We start from the raw sequence: 20,530 nt of genomic DNA, 5'->3' as shown, positions 1-20,530 counted from the left end.
CGTCGTGACAGGAGCGCAGGGGAAAAAAAAAAAAGGAACTGCAGTGAAGCAGCCGCAAAGACCACAACCCACACCAAGCAACGCGCGCATAGTGCATGTAATGGCCTTTCATAGACTATCGGTCTGGGGGCTGTCGAAAACACGATGGCCGCGTGCAGCACGCTGCATTGCCATATGCTTCATCATCGGCCAGGACAGGTAAACTGCAGGGCCGTTGAATAAGCGTGTACTGCCGGCAGTTTTGTCGCACTGAAATACGAGATTTTGACGGGACCGAAGTACCTTTTTGTAAATACCGCAGATTTGAATGAAGCGATTTCCGTGTGTGTACAGTACACACACATACCTCTCGGGCAATAATGGCCCTTAGCAGCTAAGAAAGGTTAGAGCAAGAAAAAAATTAAATCTGACATTAATAAGTGATGCGAATTCAATCAGCCACTGTTCTATTTGAGGAAAGATAGGTCAGAAACGGTAAGAGAACACTGTAAATCGAATTTACCAAATATCATTTTAATCATTTAGGGCCCTTTGTTAACAGGTAAAGACCAACATTACCCAGTTTGTGCACCCAAAGCATCACCATGAAAACTGCGAGAAACCCAATTCCTGCTCAAAAATTGCCTTCAAGAGAAATGTAGTTTGCAACAGACTGAAGCTACCGTATAGAAATTGGCAGATGTCTTGAACCTGAAAACAATGGATCAACTAGCCACGTGATGTTTTCCATGTCATGTTGCATGGCATGAATTACCGTGGAAGAGTGTTCTTTATGCTCTTTCAGAGTGCAGTTTAGGGAGATACCAATTTCACTAACTGCGAGCGAGAGCCAAGAGCTACAGAATCTGCCTCATTTGCAGTGGGTTGGAACCCCAGTAGTGCTAGGATGGTTGCCTAGCCTTTTTGAAATACCTACAAAGACCATTCAGTTAAAAGCACCCAGATTACAATATTCAGCAAGAGCTTTCCTAGCACTGTCAGTGCTGAATGAGGTGGTGGTATAGGCAGAAGCATCCCGCATCAAGGGATGGTGCAATCAGAAAAGGTGCTACCTACCTGTCAAAAAAAGTTGAAACTGGTCCCTCCTATGCATCGAAAGTACACGTGCAGCACCCACGAACATTCATTACCTGATCTACATTTTCACGGGGCTTCAGTACCCTTTTAGCAGTAGTCTCAGAGCAGCTTGTCAGTGAAATTTCTTTTCCTCATTAACTTTGTGCAGCATTTTCTGCTGCAGGGGCATAAACAGAAAGGCAATATGCAGCTCTGCAGAGGAAACAAAGTGGAGGCTGGGTATGGTCTCAACCTACTGTTTTGTAACATGATTTTTCTATAGGGCCAACCAAGTTGTTAGTAATCTATTCATATGCTTCATTAATCACCGACAAGGCACGTTGGTAGGAATACTTTATTTGGCACAGCAGTTCTGGCAGCAATGGGTATATTGTAATTCTGCTTGTAGGCCAAGATGCAGACTTGTGAGCATGTTCTTGAGCCAGTAGCCTGGAACGATGAATAGGTAATCTATTCATATGCTTCATTAATCACCGACAAGGCACGTTGGTAGGAATACTTTATTTGGCACAGCAGTTCTGGCAGCAATGGGTATATTGTAATTCTGCTTGTAGGCCAAGATGCAGACTTGTGAGCATGTTCTTGAGCCAGTAGCCTGGAACGATGAATAGGTGCCTTGGACCAGAGAATGCTGCGTCATGCAAGGTCGGTTGCTGCAGTCCCTCCCCTAGTGTCAGCCATATGCAGGGTTGGATGCCATGAAAAGAGAAAACAAAATGGGCAAGCTCAGAAAAGTAAAATGCAACTAATAAACCACCAGGAGAAACCCACAAACAAATGCACACACACAACAAAAAATGGAATGCATGCAAGAGAGAAAAAGATAAGAACATCTCCCAATTGTGTTCAGGAAAGTAAAAACAGTGCTAAATTCTACACAAACCACACAGAAAGACGGACAAGACGGGCACTGCAGTCTTTCTGTGTGGTTTGTGTAGAATTTAGCGTTGTTTTTACTTTCCTGAACACAATGTCACACCAACTAGCCCAGCAAAAGGTACTGTTAAACATCGCCCAACAGACTATCGCAGCAGCCTACGCATTCCTGTAGTGGCCTTAAAAAAAAAAAAGGATAAAAGCAACATAGTTGAAGATGTGCTGGAAGAACCACACACAAAAAGAAGTGTGCACAGACCTCAAGAGAGAATGAAAATAGTCAAGACAAACAACGAAAGGGTTTCACTGGGTCAGACCAGTACTAATTAAGAGAATGAAATTATCAGGTTTCAAGTCTTGGCAGTTAAGCTTGGCCAACCCACAACACTGCCGCATTTCCTTTTGCAGCTTCCGACGCTGGCACACAGGAGGTCAAAAGCTCCATATACTAAACCCAAAACCTTAAAATGGGGGGACACCAAATTTTTGGTTGGCGTCTTTGTTTCAAATATTGCATTGCCCCAGGGCACATATGACACATGACACATGCTGCACGATTCATATATGCACTATAAATAATTTATTACCGTGTTACTTATACTGAGCGGTTTCGCTTTCTGAGCGCCGGGGTGTGTTATGACGTCACTCCCAAGAGCATCCACCCTGGTCACGCGGGCTCCAAAAGTAGACAAAGGGACTGCTGCGTCGTCTGCTCTCGTACACATGCTGTGCATAGCAGGGCTTTTCGAATTGCCGGCCGGTACTACAATATGCTTAGCAAAGCCAAGCGAGTGAGGGGCAACGTTGAGTTCTGAAACCAAGCAGCTCACTTGGGACGATCTCAGTCCGAATACGTGATTTCAGCGTTGTATTTAGCTTTGGAACACTCTGCCAATTCCAAAAGGATAAAAGGGTGCAACAATTTCTGGGAGTCTTTTTGGTGATCTCGCAAGTATATTGTGCATTCACAAGCAGATAAAATTTGTTTTGTACAATGCATTTTTAAAATAAATATTTGCTTTCCTTGTGCTTTGCTGCGTATGAAATTAGAGCTAGTTCTCAGCAATGCTCCTGTTCCCGTTGCAGCTTGGATAAGCCCTTGTGATCTAGATGCCAACTGAAAGCAGCATCTGCTTGCATTGGATGAAATGCACCCAGTGCAGTGCATTGCTGCTATCCATATTGCACATAAAATAAGAATCTAATCCCACTCAAACAAATATCTTTCCGCGTGGTTTACATAGTCGAGTTTCCTTGCGGTGTGCACGGAATAACAAAAATCTGCGGACAAAAAGACTAAAATGTAGCCGTTAAATATGTTATTCAACAAAGAAAATTAAAACTGGGCGTCCAGCAAGCTACACATTTTGAATCCCCGACGGCCGAAGCGAGAAACATAGTGGCGATAATAATGGACAGTATACATGATCAATTCACAGAAAAAAAGTAATGAAGCTGCATTGAAAAGAGATTTGCTTCCCCTGTTTGAGAAAGCTCCTTTTACGAAGTCCATCTCTTTATTATAGGTGGCTACCCTTTTCTTTATTCTTCCCAGCATTTGATGTTCTCTACCAAGTGCGTGGCAACATCAATTTTTTCATTTTGAAGCAGATAATAGCAATAAAATTCAAGGCAAATACAATTGAATATTCTAGAGTAGTTCAGCAGATATCTATACAGATAGTTAAAATTACAATAAAAACATGTTTCCTCAAAATGCAGCAATGAAACGGAATATTCTACACCAATATTTTACTCTCAGTGAATGAGGGGAAATCATGTAGAATTGTAAAATTTGCCTAAAGCATAACTGTGTGCAGGGAAAAACCTGACAGCTTGAATTTGTAAGGTGGCAAGTGGAGATGCTCTTGCCACAGTTCACACTGAAAAGGCGTATGACGTGATGTGGCACACTGCTGAGAAACAAAAGATTACACGAAAAATCAATGAACAGCAGCTCAAGCTACAACGCGAGTGAGAGCTTTAACAAGACTGCGTCTTCCACGCTGCCTCGTGACACCTAGAGACAGATCCAACCGTGAAATGCTGTCCCAGATGCACCATTCTTGACGGGACATGGCCCGCTTAACTTTTGTGTATGGGTTTCACCACACTGGAATCCCTAGCCATAACGGGCCCACAGATGCTGGCACATTTCAATTCGGAATCTGTGCAGCAATTTCGGCAGCTGTTTTCCTTCTCACCTGACGAAAAGTGCCTCAGTGATCTGGGCTCTTAGATTTGGAAGTTTCTTAAAATTATGCTCACAAGTTTCTGCTCTCTTTTAATGGTTTATAAGAGTGGTGGCCATATGTGCTTTTACAGAAGAAACAAAGAGCAGCACTTTGAGAAAATGCTGGAAAATTATCTAAACGAAACACTCTGCATGCTTTCAGGGGATTCATAAACTGCTCATTGTACTGCCAGAGATTATTTCAGGCTTTCAAAGGTTGGTTTTTCCATCAGTGAAAAGTACTGCCGTTTCCTGCCTTTCCAATGAAGGCACCCTGTGCTCACACTGGCATCCCTTTCGACAGCAGCAATGCCATGGGACAAGCACCAAGAGATTTCCATAAAAAATATCAGCTTCCTATGACCTTATCACAGCTCAAACCACAGAGAAACTAGCCTGTTTGTTTCTGCAATGGCCCACAAGATTGACGAGGCCTGAAAGCAAGATTTTCAGATTGATTTTGATGCCACGCTAGGGTGGCGTGGCTCCTTGCATGAGTACACTGAAAGTGCATGAATTCTGCACATTGCTATGACTACGGCTTATTCCACAGAAAATACTTTTGAATGCAGCTATGTCCATTCGTATGCACCAGCACAAATTTACTGTTGAGTCCGGGAACCTGTACAGAATGAACCAGTATATACAGATGTTAGGGTGGGCTTGTCTAAAAGGAAAGTAAAATAATAGAGCCCGGCCCGCACCGCTTAGAGCACAACGATGCTCACATCATGGACGACAAGAAAGACACCCAAAACAGACAGGCTGCCATGCCTCACACATGTTAGAAGCAAAAATATGCCACGCCAATGTGAACAGACCGTGTGCTGGGCACTCAAAGTACCGCTGAAACTTGCGGCAGACCACTGCGTCAATTTCAGTCAGTCCTTCACACCCTGTAAAGCCATCACAGCCCTTCAGAGAAATATAGCAGAACCTTGCTATTCTGTTCTTGGTTCGTGTAATCTGCCGTATATAAACCCAAAAATTATGCGTGTTACACTATTTTTCTTCACAATATAAATCCTGGATAACTTTCTGAAACGATTCCCCGGTGTACATGTCCATAATTTCATCAAATTCTGACGGCACGGTGCATTCATTGACTAAGAAGAAATGCCAGCCAAGCTAGTCATCATTTTTCGATACTTTGCCCAAATGCACCTGAGCACTGCGGAGAAGGCTATGAAAAAAAGCAAGGAGACAAAGCATCTTAAGAGCAGCGGCGGCTCCTCCACACTACACAAATGCAATGGGACAAAGTATCAAAACGCCAAGGAATAGTTGATGGACTGGACGTGCCATGAAGCTCCAGCCCCATGAAAAACGAAAATATGGAAAGAACTTGCAAGCGCTAGAAAAAGAGCTTTCCAAAATTTGTGCCAGCACACACACACACACACAAAACTTTTAATGAAGTGAAAGTGCCAATAAATGCCAGGGATTAGGAAATGGCGCAAAACCTGGACATGGAGACAATCACGTGCAGACCAGCAATCAAATTTTTCAAAGCTCCTAATTCAAGCTTCTTGCATAAAACAGCACTTGCAACATCCAAGAAAAAAAAATAATAAAAGAAGGAGGAAAAAAAAAGTGGGGGAGGGGGGAAGGTGGCAAAAAAATTTGCAGACACCATCGCGTCAGGATTTAGCATTCATTGAAAAGCAGAGTGCAATCACCTTGAAATCAGTGGGTGGCCCAGCAGCTGCCTAGGGAATTTCTCAGTGCCCTTAAGTCCTTACGCAAATGATACACACCACCCAGCTTGCCATATGTGACAATGCCCATGGGAAAAATGAATATTACACACCACACAGCATGTGGAGAGGAGGGAATGGCCACGAGCATTTTGGAGCAGTCTTTGCCGCAAGCCAAAATTCCATTAGGAGCAGTTTTCCAGTTTTGTAGCAGGTGACCAATACTGAGAGAAGGTAAAGGTACGGATATGCCAAAGTTTAAAAAACTACCGGCTGCACAGTTTTTTTAAAATGCATATTATTTAAAAGGAAAGTTCATGAGTGCTTTAATGCATACGCCACACTGACATAATAAGACATGTTGCTGACATGCCTAGCCTACTTGCAGCTGCTTGACGCATCTGGAAAGAGAGAACTCTTCCCTCCCACTGTAAGGAAAGGGGGGTGCCAGCCTGTCCCCACCACACCCGAGGCTCGTCACTAACCTGTTTGCAGGTGCTGGTGTACGAGCAGCCACGACCCTAGCCATGCAGATGTGCCACTGCTATAGCTACTGCTTATCGCTGTCACATGACTTGGCCTTTCTGCAGCAGATTTCAGTTTTCCTCCATGCGCCGCACCTACCATTGCTGCATTGCCGGCTGATCTGCGCCACTGTGCAGCTGTGGTCCAGCCCCTTCTCATTGCGTTCTCATATTACCAACGCTGTCATGGATAGCCTGCTTCCCAAATTAAATAAGCTGCAGTGTGTCACATCAGGGCGAAGCTCTGAGTATTGACAGCTACGCTGCCTGTAAAGGGCTCTTTGCAGATGTTCTGCAGCAGGATGGCAGTGTCATCATCCCCATCAGCCTGACTACGCCCACTGCAGGGCAGAGGCCTCTCCCATGTCTCCCTCCTACTAACCCTGTCCTTCGCCAGTTGCGGCCACCGTATTCCCCGCAAATTTCCTATCTCATCCGCCCATTTAACTTTCTGCCGCCCCCTGCTACGATTGCCTTCTTTAAGGACCCTTAAGGACCAGCGGTTATTTTGCCTTCGGATTACATACCCTGCTCAAGCCACATTCGAGGCTGAACGGTAGCTATGCAGTTAAAAGGTTTTGAGTGCACATTTTAAAAAATTGATCAGGAATCATTTTTTACCAGGTAAGTGGATATATTCAGGCCGCTTTCAGTTTGGGCATATTGCCGCTTTGCACATAGTTTTTCTGCAGTGCTACGAGGTACGCCTTAATGAGGTTTCACTGTACTTATGAGTAGTAAGGTTGCTGAATTTGATGCGTCTCAACGTGAAATCTGAACTGACTGATACACCTCCTGCAGTGAGGCCCATGACCCAAGTGTAAAGGTGAAGTTCTGATCTACTGCTATGCGATGCATTCAGAACAGGTGCTGCCCTTGATGGCCTCACAGATAACTTTGACAACAATGGCAACACAGACATCAAAATTTGCTCTCCACCATTGGTGCCACGTTTGCTGCTGCTCTAATGTCATTTTCTACAGTGGCCCACTCACAACTCACCTCAATCCTGACGGCGGTGCCAAACCAGGAAACAACCTATAAGTGGTACTGTGCGGATGGATCTTATGGACATGCCACTGCTCTAAGTACATCACACCACTTTCTCTCACTCCCATGGCGACATTCCGAGCAAAGGTGGGGGAAGGAGGAAGTTGGAGCACCACAAAAGCCAAATGTACAACAGGGACACAATGCAGTGGCCTCGCTCAAAGCTCTAGCCCAGAGCTCAAACAGCACAGGCATGTCTGGCTGAGCTTACAACTTCTGTCACACCCAAGTTGACAGCTCACCAGCCACACACACCGCAACAATCACACACGCCAACAGTGCAAGATCTGGCGATATGATGTTAAGCCATCTGTGCTTTAACCAACCCGAAATTCTTACCACTCAGTCCAGTAGATGACCTCAGTTCTCTCCGGCGATACACCCAGCCATTATTGTTCACAGCTATGGTAAATTATCATTTCAACCTCTCAGATTCCCTCATCAAGAGGCATTAGGGCAATTGATTACTGCTTGGTTCTTCGGACCAAGAGGCATTAAGGAATAACTACAATTTCTGGGTAAACACTCCCTGAAGGGGCCACAGAAAATCCTCCACCAAAGCTGCAAATTATACTGTTTGAACAGAAACTACTTTTTGTTGTTTATCAGTTTATCTGTACCTCAATGGCCCAAAGGCAGCATTACATAAGGGGTGGGCTGACATGTAACCTCCTGCCACAGAATTTTTCACAAAAAGCAAACTGAAGAGCTACACTGCCCATCCCCATCCTTGAGGCTTTTTTTCCTCTCATAATTCCTGCTGCACTGGAAGCCCTACGTTCGTGCTTGAACCTGAACGCCACACACCCATAGGTGTGCCGCACACATCTTTTATCAGCATAGCGCCACGTAAGATCATGACAATGCCGCATTTGAGGTCAAGAGGTGCAAGTACACAAAACAGTAGGAACGAAACGAAAACACTAATGCTGTGTGAGTCATCCCTGTGCTCTATCTTTTGGCTGCCTCAAAAAGTGAAACTACAACAAATATCGGCTTTTACTTGTGGGGGAAAAAAAAAAGAGACAAACATAGAAGGAACAACACAAACAACGCCTCGTCCTTGTCTTCCCATGTGTTCTTCAAATATGGGAACTACTCCCTCGTTCAGCTACCTGGCCTACCTACATTCGCCTATGGCTTCTCGCCTCTGCTTATCTCTAGGGGCACAAATGTTCCCGGTTTCACAGCAGGAGGCCCACTTTCAAAATTATAATTTGCTAGATCCATAACAGCCGAGTTGCTTTGTTTACTATACAGGCAGGCTTTGTTCACCTGGGGTCTGCAGGTGAAAGCCATGTTGAGAGTTAATGTTCCCACGTTTTCTTTGTTTTTTCTTTCTACTTGACAGCCAGGGCGAAAAACTGCCACTCACCCGTGCAAAGCAAATGGCCACATAATCATCATTACCAATGACCTATCACAAGGGAGTAATTACTCATTGGCATCCACCCGAGCGCAGCCATACGGCTACAAAGGAAAGCTATACAGCTTTCTCAGAAACTTCGTAGTTAAAGAAAAATTCGTCCTACTCCACCTTGGGGGATTCCCCTAAACATTTGACCAACACTGTTCCCACTTCGAGTTATTGATCAATTCGATCTCGCCCTACCATAACCTTGCCGTCCTGGTTAGCTCAATTGGTAGAGCGACTGCTCCGGTGTAGCGGTGGTCCTGGGTTCGAACCCCGGACCAGGACGAATTTTTCTTTAACTACGAAGTTTCTGAGAAAGCTGTATAGCTTTCCTTTGTAGCCGTATGGCTGTGCTCGGGTGGATGCCAATGAGTAATTACTCCCTTATTACAAATCTACTCCACCTTGGGGGATTCCCCTAAACATTTGACCAATGACCTGTCACACACTGCAACAGTGCCTTGTGAGCTTTATGCAACTCACAAGCTTCCAAAATATCAAAGGACATCACGTTAGCTACGTGGGTCCAAGCACCTTCCCCGTGTAATACCGAAGCTCAGTGCAGGTGGCACAGCACTAGTTTTAAAATTCACAGGAGGTGGAGAGCTCACCTAGTGGCGCCTTAAAGCCTTTGCTGCTTCCGCATTCTATCGTCCCATTTTGTTCAGCCTCTGCGCCAGCAAGAGAACGCCGGACTCGATGCAGGAATCGGGAAGGTCCGTGCCTACAAGTAAACTGCATTTCGGTTTTTCAAGTGCCGTTTTCTGAAATGAAAATAAATTTAAAAGAACATGTTTACGCGCTGCAGACACCAAAGCGTAATCGTTTATCTCGCCGCAATTAGTGCCCCTGTTTCGGAAAGCGGCTCGTATGGATAAACAGCAACACAACTGTAAAATGAACCATTAAATCAGTAATCTATACACTTTTCTATTAGCGGGGGCAGAAAAATCGGACCGCGCACAAAACTCGCCGCATAAACGGTTAGTTCAACTGGACTGTTGTCAAAAGTTTCCCGCCTTTTTTTCGGGCGCACGCTAAACATGCCTGTTTTACATGACCAAAAGTTACGTTGGGCCGGGCTGACAAAAGGTACAAAAACATACGCAGCGCATATTCTCTTCTGTCGAACTGCACAGAAATTTGAGCAAAACTCAGGATAAAACAGACGAGTCTCACCTTTAGGGCCTTTGTGTCCACTGCCGGGCAAGCGGGCTCAGTGCTAGTCCTGGTGATCTGCAAACACAAAATATTCGGGCGCAAGGAAGTTCAAAATGAAATGCCGAATGCATTATAACGGGCAATCACTCAATACATACAGTAAATACATACCAAAACACAAGAAGAACAGAAAAATTGCTCACGGGCAACACGAGCGCGCGTAGCTCCCACCGTCCAGCCATTCTCCTACTGCAAGCAATGCTTGATACTCGGCTCAAACATGACAAAAACAACAAAAAAATGGCCGGACGTGGCGTCATTTTTCAAACCGGATGCGACGTCACGGGTGAAAATAACGCTTGCGTTATTGCGACCGGGTCGCAGGAGACACTTCCATAACTTAGCCGCAAAGGAAGTGTCTCCTGCGACCCGGTCGCAATAACGCAAGCGTTATTTTCACCCGTGACGTCGCATCCGGTTTGAAAAATGACGCCACGTCCGGCCAATTTTTTGTTGTTTTTGTCATGTTTGAGCCGAGCTACAGCCGAGCCGAGCATCGTTTGCAGTAGGAGAATGGCCGGACGGTGGGAGCTACGCGCGCTCGTGTTGCCCGTGAGCAATTTCTCTATTCTTCCTGTCTTTTGGTATGTATGTACTGTATGTATTGAGTTATTGCGCGTTATATGGCATTCGGCATTTCATTTTGAACTTCCTTGCGCCCGAATATTTTGTGTTTGCAGATCACCCAGGACTAGCACTGAGCCCGCTTGCCCGGCAGTGGACACAAAGGCCGTAAAGGTGAGACTCGTCTGTTTTATCCTGAGTTCTGCTTAAAAGCTCAGTGCAGTTCGACAGAAGAGAATATGCGCTGAGTATGCGCTGAGGTTTGTACCTTTTGTCAGCCCGGCCCAACGTAACTTTTGGTCATGTAAAACAGGCGTGGTTAGCGTGCGCCCGAAAAAAAGGCGGGAAACTTTTGACAACAGTCCAGTTGAACTAACCGTTTATGCGGTGAGTTTTGTGCGCGGTCCGATTTTTTGTGCCCCCGCTAATAGGAAAGTGTGTAGACTACTGATTTAATGGTTCATTTTACAGTTGTGTTGCTGTTTATCCATACGAGCCGCTTTCCGAAACAGGGGCACTAATTGCGGCGAGATAAGCGATTACGCTTTGGTGTCTGCAGCGCGTAAACATGTTCTTCTTTTAAATTTATTTTCATTTCAGAAGACAGCACTTGAAAAACCGAAATGCAGTTTACTCGTATGCAGGGACCTTCCCGATTCCTGCATCGAGTCCGGCGTTCTCTTGCTGGCGCAGAGGCTGAACAAAATGGGACGATAGAATGCGGAAGCAGCAAAGGCTTTAAGGCGCCACAGGGTGAGCTCTCCACCTTCTGTGAATTTTAAATCGAGTGCTGTGCCACCTGCACTGAGCATCGGCTTTACATGGGGAAGGTGCTTGCATGAGGCAACTGGAAAAGCAAGCGTTCTTTTAAGGCCTCTAAGCTTAAAGCCTTTTTACAGGTGATGCTTCAGAGACACCTGAAGGAGATGAACATTGTGGACAAGGTGCTTGATGTCCTTTGCTATTTTGGAAGCTTTTGAGGTGCATAGAGCTCGCAAGGCACTGTTGCAGTGTGTGACAGGTCATTGTGGTAATAATTACGTGGCTATTTGCCTTGCATCGGGTGGGCGGTAGTTTTTCGCCCTAGCCATCACAGGGAAAGAAGAAACAAGAAGAAAACTTGGAAATATTCACTCTTAAGGTGGCATTCACCTGCAAACCCCAAGTGAACAAAGCCTGCCTGTATAGTGAACAAAGCAACTAGGCTGTCACGGATCAAGCAAATTGTAATTTTGAAAGTGGGCTTCCTGCTGTGAAACTGGGAATGTTTGTGCTCCTAGAGACAAGCAGTGGCGAGAAGCCATAGACGAGTGTAGGTAGGGCAGCTAGCTGAATGAGGGAGTAGTTCCCGTATTTGAAGAACACATGGAAAGATAAGGACGAGGCATTGTTTGTGTTGTTCCTTCTATGTTTGTCTCTTTTTTTTCCCCACAAGTTAAAAGTAGATATTTGTTGTAGTTTCACTTTTTGAGGCAGCCAAAAGATGGAGCACAGGGATGACTCGCACAGCATTAGTGTTTTTGTTTCGTACCTAGTGTTTTGGGTACTTGCACCTCTTGACCTCAAATGCGGCATTGTCATGATCTTACATGGTGCTATGCTGATAAAAGATGTGTGCAGCACACCTATGGGTGTGTGGCATTCAGGTTCAAGCACCAACGTAGGACTTCCAGTGCAGTAGGAATTATGAGAGGAAAAAAAGCCTCAAGGGTGGGGATGGGCAGTTTAGCTCTTCAGTTTACCTTTTGTGAAAAATTCTGCAGCAGGAGGTTACATGTCAGCCCACCCCTTTTGTAATGCTGCCTTTGGGCCGTTGAGGTACAGGTAAACTGATAAATAAACAACAAAAAGTAATTGCTGTTCAAACAATATAATTTTCAGCTTTGGTGGAGGATTTTCTGTGGCCCCTTCAGGGAGGGTTTACCCAGAAATTGTAGTTATTGCTCAATTGCCCTCATGCCACTTGATGAGGGAATCTGAGAGGTCGAAATGATAATTTACCATAGCTGTGAACAGTAATGGCTGGGTGTATCGCCGGAGAGAACCGAGGTCATCCACTGGACTGAGTGGTAAGAATTTCGGGTTGGTTAAAGCACAGATTGCTTAACATCATATCGCCAGATCTTGCACTGTTGGCGTGTGTGTGATTGTTGTGGTGTGTGTGGCTGGTGAGCTGTCAACTTGGGTGTGACAAAAGTTGTAAGCTCAGCCAGACATGCCTGTGCTGTTTGAGCTCTGGGCAAGAGCTTTGAGCGAGGCCACTGCATTGTGTCCCTGTTGTACATTTGGCTTTTGTGGTGCTCCAACTTCCTCCTTCCCCCACCTTTGCTCGGAATGTCGCCATAGGAGTGAGAGAAAGTGGTGTGATGTAATTAGAGCAGTGGCATGGCCATAAGATCCATCCGCACAGTACCACTTATAGGTTGTTTGCTGGTTTGGCACCGCGGTCAGGATTGAGGTGAGTTGTGAGTGGGCCACTGTGGAAAATGACATAAGAGCAGCAGCAAACATGGCACCAATGGTGGAGAGCAAACTTTGATGTCTGTGTTGCCATTGTTGTCAAAGTTATCTGCGAGGCCATCAAGGGCAGCACCTGTTCTGAATGCATCGCATAGCAGTAGATCAGAACTTCACCTTTACACTTGGGTCATGGGCCTCACTGCAGGAGGTGTATCAGTCAGTTCAGATTTCACGTTGAGACGCATCAAATTCAGCAACCTTACTACTCATAAGTACAGTGAAACCTCATTAAGGCGTACCCCGTAGCACTGCAGAAAAACTATGTGCAAAGCGGCAATATGCCCAAACTGAAAGCGACCTGAATATATCCACTTACCTGGTAAAAAATGATTCCTGATCAATTTTTTAAAATGTGCACACGAAACCTTTTAACTGCATAGCTACCTTTCAGCCTCGAATGTGGCTTGAGCAGGGTATGTAATCCGAAGGCAAAATAACCGCTGGTCCTTAAGGGTCCTTAAAGAAGGCAAGCATAGCAGGGGGCGGCAGAAAGGTACGTGGGTGGATAAGATTAAGCAGTTTGCCGGGATACGGCGGCCGGGATACACAGCTGGCGAAGGACAGGGTTAATTGGAGAGACATGGGAGAGGCCTTGGCCCTGCAGTGGGCGTAGTCAGGCTGATGATGACACTGCCATCCTGCTGCAGAACATCTGCAAAGAGCCCTTCACAGGCAGCGTGGCTGTCAATACTGAGAGCTTCGCCCTGATGTGACACACTGCAGCTTATTTAATTTGGGAAGCACGCTATCCATGACAGCGTTGGTAATATGAGAAGGGGCTGGACCACAGCTGCACAGTGGCGCAGATCAGCCGGCAACGCAGCAATGATAGGTGTGGCGCATGGAGGAAAACTGAAATCTGCTGCAGAAAGGCCAAGTCATGTGACAGCGATAAGCAGTAGCTATAGCAGTGGCACATCTGCATGGCTAGGGTCGTGGCTGCTTGTACACCAGCACCTGCAAACAGATTAGTGACGAGCCTCGGGTGTGGTGGGGACAGGCTGGCACCCCCCTTTCCTTACAACGGGAGGGAAGAGTTCTCTCTTTCCAGATGCGTCAAGCAGCTGCAAGTAGGCTAGGCATGTCAGCAACATGTCTTATTATGTCAGTGTGGCGTATGCATTAAAGCACTCATGAACTTTCCTTTTAAATAATATGCATTTAAAAAAAACTGTGCAGCCAGTAGTTTTTTAAACTTTGGCACATCCGTATCTTTACCTTCTCTCAGTATTGGTCACCTGCTGCAAAACTGGAAATCTGCTCCTAATAGAATTTTGGCTTGCTTCAAAGACTGCTCCAAAATGCTCGTGGCCATTGCCTCCTCTGCACATGCTGTGTGGTGTGTAATATTCATTTTTCCCATGGGCATTGTCACATATGGCAAGCTCGGTGGTGTATCATTGTTTGCGTAAGAACTTACGGGCACTGAGAAATTCCCTAGGCAGACGCTTGGCCACCCACTGATTTCAAGGTGATTGCACTCTGCTTTTCAATTAATGCTAAATCCTGATGCGATGGTGTCAGCAAATTTTTTTTGCCACCTTCCCCCTTTTTTTTTTTTTTGTCTCCTTCTTTTAGTATTTTTTTCTTGGATGTTGCGAGTGCTGTTTATTATGCAAGAAGCTTGAATTAGCAGCTTCGAAAAATTTGATTGCTGGTCTGCACGCGATTGTCTCCATGTCCAGGTTTTGCACTATTTCCTAATCCCTGGCATTTATTGGCACTTTCACTTCATTAAAACTTTTTTGTGTGTGTGTGCTGGCACAAATTTTGGAAAGCTCCTTTTCTAGCGCTTGCAAGTTCTTTCCATATTTTCGTTTTTCATGGGGCTGAAGCTTCATGGCACATCCAGTCCATCAACTATTCCTTGGCGTTTTCAGATACATTGTCCCATTGCACTTGTGTAGTGTGGAGGAGCCGCCGCTGCTCTTAAGATGCTTTGTCTCCTTGCTTTTTTTCATAGCCTTCTCCGCAGTGCTCAGGTGCATTTAAGAAAAGTATCGAAAAATGATGACTAGCTTGGCTGGCATTTCCTCTTGGTCTCTGAATGCACCATGCCGTCAGAATTTGACAAAATTATGGACATGTACACCAGGGAATCATTCCACAAAGTTATCCAGGATTTATATTGTGAAGAAAAATAGCGTAACACGCATAATTTTTGGGTTTGTTATACGGCACATTACACGAACCAAGAACAGAATAGCAAGGTTCTACTATATTTCTCTGAAGGGCTGTGATGGCTTTACAGGGTGTGTAGCAACCTTGAATCATCAGGGGAATTTTCTTTACCTGGAAAAATGAGGGAATTGTGAGGGATACGATCAAGAAAGTGGCCAAGTTGGAAAAAATGACTGACTGAAATTAGCGTAGTGGTCTGCCGCAAGTTTCAACGGTACTGTGAGTGCCCAGCACACGGTCTGTTCACATTGGCGTGGCATATTTTTGCTTCTAACATGTATAAGGCATGGCAGCCTGTCTGTTTTGGGTGTCTTTTTCTTGTCGTCCATGATGTGAGCATTGTATATACTGGTTCATTCTGTACAGGTTCCCGGACTCGACAATTAATTTGGGCTGGTGCATAGGGATAAACATAGCTGCATTCAAAAGTATTTTCTGTGGAATAAGTCGTAGTCATAGCAATGTAAAGAATTCATGCACTTTCAATGTACTCATGCGAGGAGCCACGCCACCCTAGCGTGGCATCAAAATCAAACTGAAAGTCTTGCTCTCAGGCCTCGTCAATCTTGTAGGCCATTGCAGAAACAAACAGAGGCTAGTTTCTCTGCGGTTTGAGCTGTGATAAGGTCATAGGAAGCTGATATTTTTTATGGAAATCTCTTGGTGCTTGTCCCATGGCACTGCTGCTGTCGAAAGGGATGCCAGTGTGAGCGCAGGGTGCCTTCATTGGAAAGGCAGGAAACGGCAGTACTTTTCACTGATGGAAAAACCGACCTTTGAAAGCCTGAAATAATCTCTGGCAGTGCAATGAGCAGTTTATGAATCCCCTGAAAGCGTGCGGAGTGTTTTGTTTAGATAATTTTCCAGCATTTTCTCAAAGTGGTGCTCTTTGTTTCTTTTGTAAAAGCACATATGACCACCACTCTTATGAACCATAAAAGAGAGCAGGAACTTGTGAGCATAATTTTAAGAAACTTCCAAATCTAAGAGCCCAGATCACTGAGGCACTTTTCGTCTGGTGAGAACGAAAACAGCTGCCGAAATTGCTGCACAGATTTTGAATTGAAATGTGCCAGCATCTGTGGGCCCGTTATGGCTAGGAATTCCAGTGTGGTGAAACCCATACACAAGAGTTAAGCGGGCCATGTCCCGTCAAGAATGATGCATCCGGGACAGCATTCCATGGTTGGATCTGTCTCTAGGTGTCACGAGGCAGCGTGGAAGACAGTCTTGTTAAAGCTCTCACTCGCGTTGTAGCTTAACTGTTCATTGATTTTTTGTGTAATCTTTTGTTTCTCAGCAGTGTGCCACATCACGTCATACGCCTTTTCAGTGCGAACTGTGACAAGAGCACCTCCACTTGCCAGCTTGCAAATTCAAGCTGTGAGGTTTTTCCCTGCACACAGTTATGCTTTAGGCAAATTTTACCATTCTACATGATTTCCCCTCATTCACTGAGATGCTCGGTAAGCATTAGGATGTTATAAATTATGAGAAGTAAAATATTGGTGTGGAATATTCAGTTTTATTGCTGCATTTTGAGGAAACATGTTTGTATTGTAATTTTAACTATCTGTATTGATATCTGAACTACTCTAGAATATTCAGTTGTATTTGCTGTGAATTTTATTACTATTGTCTGCTTCAAAATGAAAATTTCGATGTTGACACGCACTTGGTAGAGAACATCAAATGCTGGGAAGAATAAAGGAAAGGGTAGCCACCTATAATAAAGAGATGGACTTCGTAAAAGGAGCTTTCTCAAACAGGGGAAGCAAATCTCTTTTCAATGCAGCTTTTGCGGCTTCATTAATTTTTTTCTGTGAATTGATCATGTATACTGTCCATTATTATCGCCGCTATGTTTCTCGCTTCGGCCGTTGCCAATTCAAAATGAGCAGCTTGCTGGACGCCCAGTTTTAATTTTCTTTGTTGAATGCTTCAGCCCGTCTAGATTGCATATTTAACTCAGGAATGCATTTAATGGCTACATTTTAGTCTTTTTGTCCGCAGATTTTTGTTATTCCGTCCACACTGCAAGGAAACTCGACTGTAAACCACGCGGAAAGATATTTGTTTGAGTGGGATTAGATTCTTATTTTATGTGCAATGTGGATAGCAGCAACGCACTGCACTGGGAGCATTTCATCCAATGCAAGCAGATGCTGCTTTCAGTTGGCATCTAGATCACAAGAGCTTATCCAAGCTGCAACGGGAACAGCAGGATTGCTGAGAACTAGCTCTAATTTTATACACAGCAAAGCACAAGGAAAGCAAATATTTATTTTAAAAATGCATTGTACAAAACAAATTTTATCTGCTTATGAATGCACATTATACCCGCGAGATCACCAAAAAGATTCCCAGAAATTGTTGCACCCTTTTATCCTTTTGGAATGGGCTGAGTGTTCCAAAGCTAAATACAACGCTGAAATCGCGTATTCCGACTGAGATCGTCCCAAGTGAGCTGCTTGGTTTCAGAACTCGACGTTGCCCCTCACCCGCTTGGCTTTGCTAAGCATATTGTAGTACCGGCCGGCAATTCGAAAAGCCCTGCTATGCACAGCATGTGTACGAGAGCAGACAACGCAGCAGTCCCTTTGTCTACTTTTGGAGCCCGCGTGACCAGGGTTGATGCTCTTGGGAGTGTTGATGCTCTTGGGAGTGACGTCATAACACACCCCGGCGCTCAGAAAGCGAAACCGCTCAGTATAAGTAACACGGTAATAAATTATTTATAGTGCATATATGAATAGTGCAGCATGTGTCATGTATATGTGCCCTGGGGCAATGCAATATTTGAAACAAAGACGCCAACCAAAAATTTGGTGTCCCCCCCCATTTTAAGGTTTTGGGTTTAGCATATGGAGCTTTTGGCCTCCTGTGTGCCAGCGTCGGAAGCCTCAAAAGGAAATGCGGCAGTGTTGTGGGCTGGCCAAGCTTAAGTTCAAGACTTGAAACCTGATAATTTGATTCTCTTAATTAGTACTGGTCTGACCCAGTGAAACCCTTTCGGTTTGTCTTGACTATTTTCATTCTCTCTTGAGCTCTGTGCACACTTCTTTTTGTGTGTGGTTCTTCCAGCACATCTTCAACAATGTTGCTTTTATCCTTTTTTTAAGGTCTTTCAAATGTTCATGCACAAGGCCACTACAGGAGTGCGTAGGCTGCTGCGATAGTCTGTTGGGAGATGTTTAACAGTACCTCTTGCTGGGCTAGTTCGTGTGACATTGTGTTCAGGAAAGTAAAAACCGCTAAATTCTACACAAACCACACAGAAAGACTGCAGCGCCCGTCCTGTCGGTCTTTCTGTGTGGTTTGTGTAGAATTTAGCACTGTTTTTACTTTCCTGAACACAATTGGGAGATTTCCTTTTCTTTTTCTCTCTTGCATGCATTCCATTTTTTTTTGTGTGTGTGCAATGTTCGTGCATATTGTTTGCGGGTTTCTCTTAGTGGTTTATTAGTTGCATTTTACTTTTCTGAGCCTGCCCACTTTTGTTTTCTCTTTTCATGGCATCCAACCCTGCATATGGCTGACACTAGGGGAGGGACTGCAGCAACCGACCTTGCATGACACAGCATTCTCTGGTCCAAGGCACCTATTTATTCATCGTTCCAGGCTACTGGCTCAAGAACGTGCTCACAAGTCTGCACCTTGGCCTACAAGCAGAATGACAATATACCCATTGCTGCCAGAACTGCTGTGCCAAATAAAGTATTCCTACCAACATGCCTTGTCGGTGATTAATGAAGCATATGAATAGATTACTAACAACTTGGTTGGCCCTATAGAAAAATCATGTTACAAAACAGTCGGTTGAGACCATACCCAGCCTCCACATTGTTTCCTCTGCAGAGCCGCATATTGCCTTTCTGTTCATGCCCCTGCAGCAGAAAATGCTGCACAAAGTTAATGAGGAAAAGAAATTTCACTGACAAGCTGCTCTGAGACTACTGCTAGAAGGGTACTGAAGCCCCGTGAAAATGTAGATCAGGTAATTAATGTTCGTGGGCGCTGCATGTGTACTTTCAATGCGTAGGAGGGACCAATTTCAAATTTTTTTACAGGTAGGTAGCACCTTTCCTGATTGCACCATCCCCTGGTGTGGGATGCTTCTGCCTATACCGCCACCTCATTTAACACTGACTGCTAGGAAAGCTCTTGCTGAATATTGTAATCTGGGCGCTTTTAATTAAATGGTCTTTGTAGGTATTTGAGAAAGGCAACCGTCCTAGCACTACTGGTGTTCCAACCCACTGCAAACGAAGCGGATTCTGTAGCACTTGGCTCTCGCTGGCAGCTAGTGAAATTGCTATCTCCCTAAACTGCACTCTGAAAGAGCATAAAAAAAACTCTTCCACGGTAATTCATGCCATGCAACATGACATGGAAAAACATCACGTGGCTAGTTCATCCATTGTTTTCAGGTTCAAGACATCTGCCAATTTCTATACGGTAGCTTCAGTCTGTTGCAAACTACATTTCTCTTGAAGGCACTTTTTTCATGATGATGCTTTGGGTGCACAAACTGGGTAATGTTGGTTTTTACCTGTTAACAAAGGGCCCTAAATGATTAAAATGATATTTGGTAAATACGATTTACAGTCTTCTCTTACCGTTTCTGACCTATCTTTCCTCAAACAGAACAGTGGCTGATTGAATTGGCATCACTTATTAACGTCAGATTTAATTTTTTTCTTGCTATAACCTTTCTTAGCACGGAAATCGCTTCATTCAAATCTGCGGTATTTAAAAAAGGTACTTCGGTCCCGTCAGAATCCCGTATTTCAGTGCGACAAAACTGCCGGTAGTACACGCTTATTCAACGGCCGTCCAGTTTACCTGTCCTGACCGATGATGAAGCATGGCAATGCAGCGTGCTGCACGCGGCCATCGTGTTTTCCACAGCCCCCGGACCGATAGTCTATGAAAGGCCATTACATGCACTATGCGCGCATTGCTTGGTGTGGGTTGTGGTCTTTGCGGCTGCTTCACTGCAGTTCTTTTTTTTTTTCCCTTGCGCTGTCACGGCGTGGAGCCAGTTTATTTTAGAACATGCGAGGCCGATCGAGTGGCATCTATGAGGCGCCGCTAATGCTGCCAGCTAGTGCTGCGGTCGCATAAGAATGACAAGACCAGTGAATGATTTTTCGGTCCCCTTACTCTTAAT

General features: G+C 44.9%; 2 long non-coding RNA genes across 4 annotated transcripts; one reads left to right on the top strand and one right to left on the bottom strand.

Moving 5' to 3' along the window:
- Window positions 1-1,563: 1,563 nt before the first annotated feature.
- On the bottom strand, window positions 1,564-10,365 carry LOC149350675 (uncharacterized). The gene is made up of 4 exons (XR_016290408.1): window positions 10,236-10,365; window positions 10,051-10,107; window positions 9,483-9,635; window positions 1,564-1,744 (listed from the first exon to the last, which is right to left on the bottom strand). It is a non-coding gene; the product is annotated as an uncharacterized LOC149350675 (long non-coding RNA).
- An 83-nt stretch (window positions 10,366-10,448) lies between these two features.
- Window positions 10,449-19,087, top strand: LOC149350674 (uncharacterized). 3 transcript variants are annotated; one of them, XR_016290406.1, is made up of 4 exons: window positions 10,449-10,644; window positions 10,773-10,830; window positions 11,257-11,409; window positions 18,903-19,087. It is a non-coding gene; the product is annotated as an uncharacterized LOC149350674 (long non-coding RNA). The 3 variants fall into 3 exon arrangements; XR_016290405.1 differs by having other exon boundaries at window positions 10,449-10,676; XR_016290407.1 differs by lacking the exon at window positions 18,903-19,087 and adding an exon at window positions 15,428-15,732 and having other exon boundaries at window positions 10,449-10,676.
- The last annotated feature ends 1,443 nt before the right edge of the window (window positions 19,088-20,530 follow it).

The sequence above is a fragment of the Amblyomma mixtum genome, chromosome 3 (assembly GCF_055824585.1).
Source record: "Amblyomma mixtum isolate Tamu chromosome 3, ASM5582458v1, whole genome shotgun sequence".
Classification (NCBI taxonomy): Eukaryota; Metazoa; Arthropoda; class Arachnida; order Ixodida; family Ixodidae; genus Amblyomma; species Amblyomma mixtum.
The sequence above is the reverse complement of the archived record's forward strand: the minus strand, read 5'-3'. Positions and strand labels throughout refer to the sequence as shown.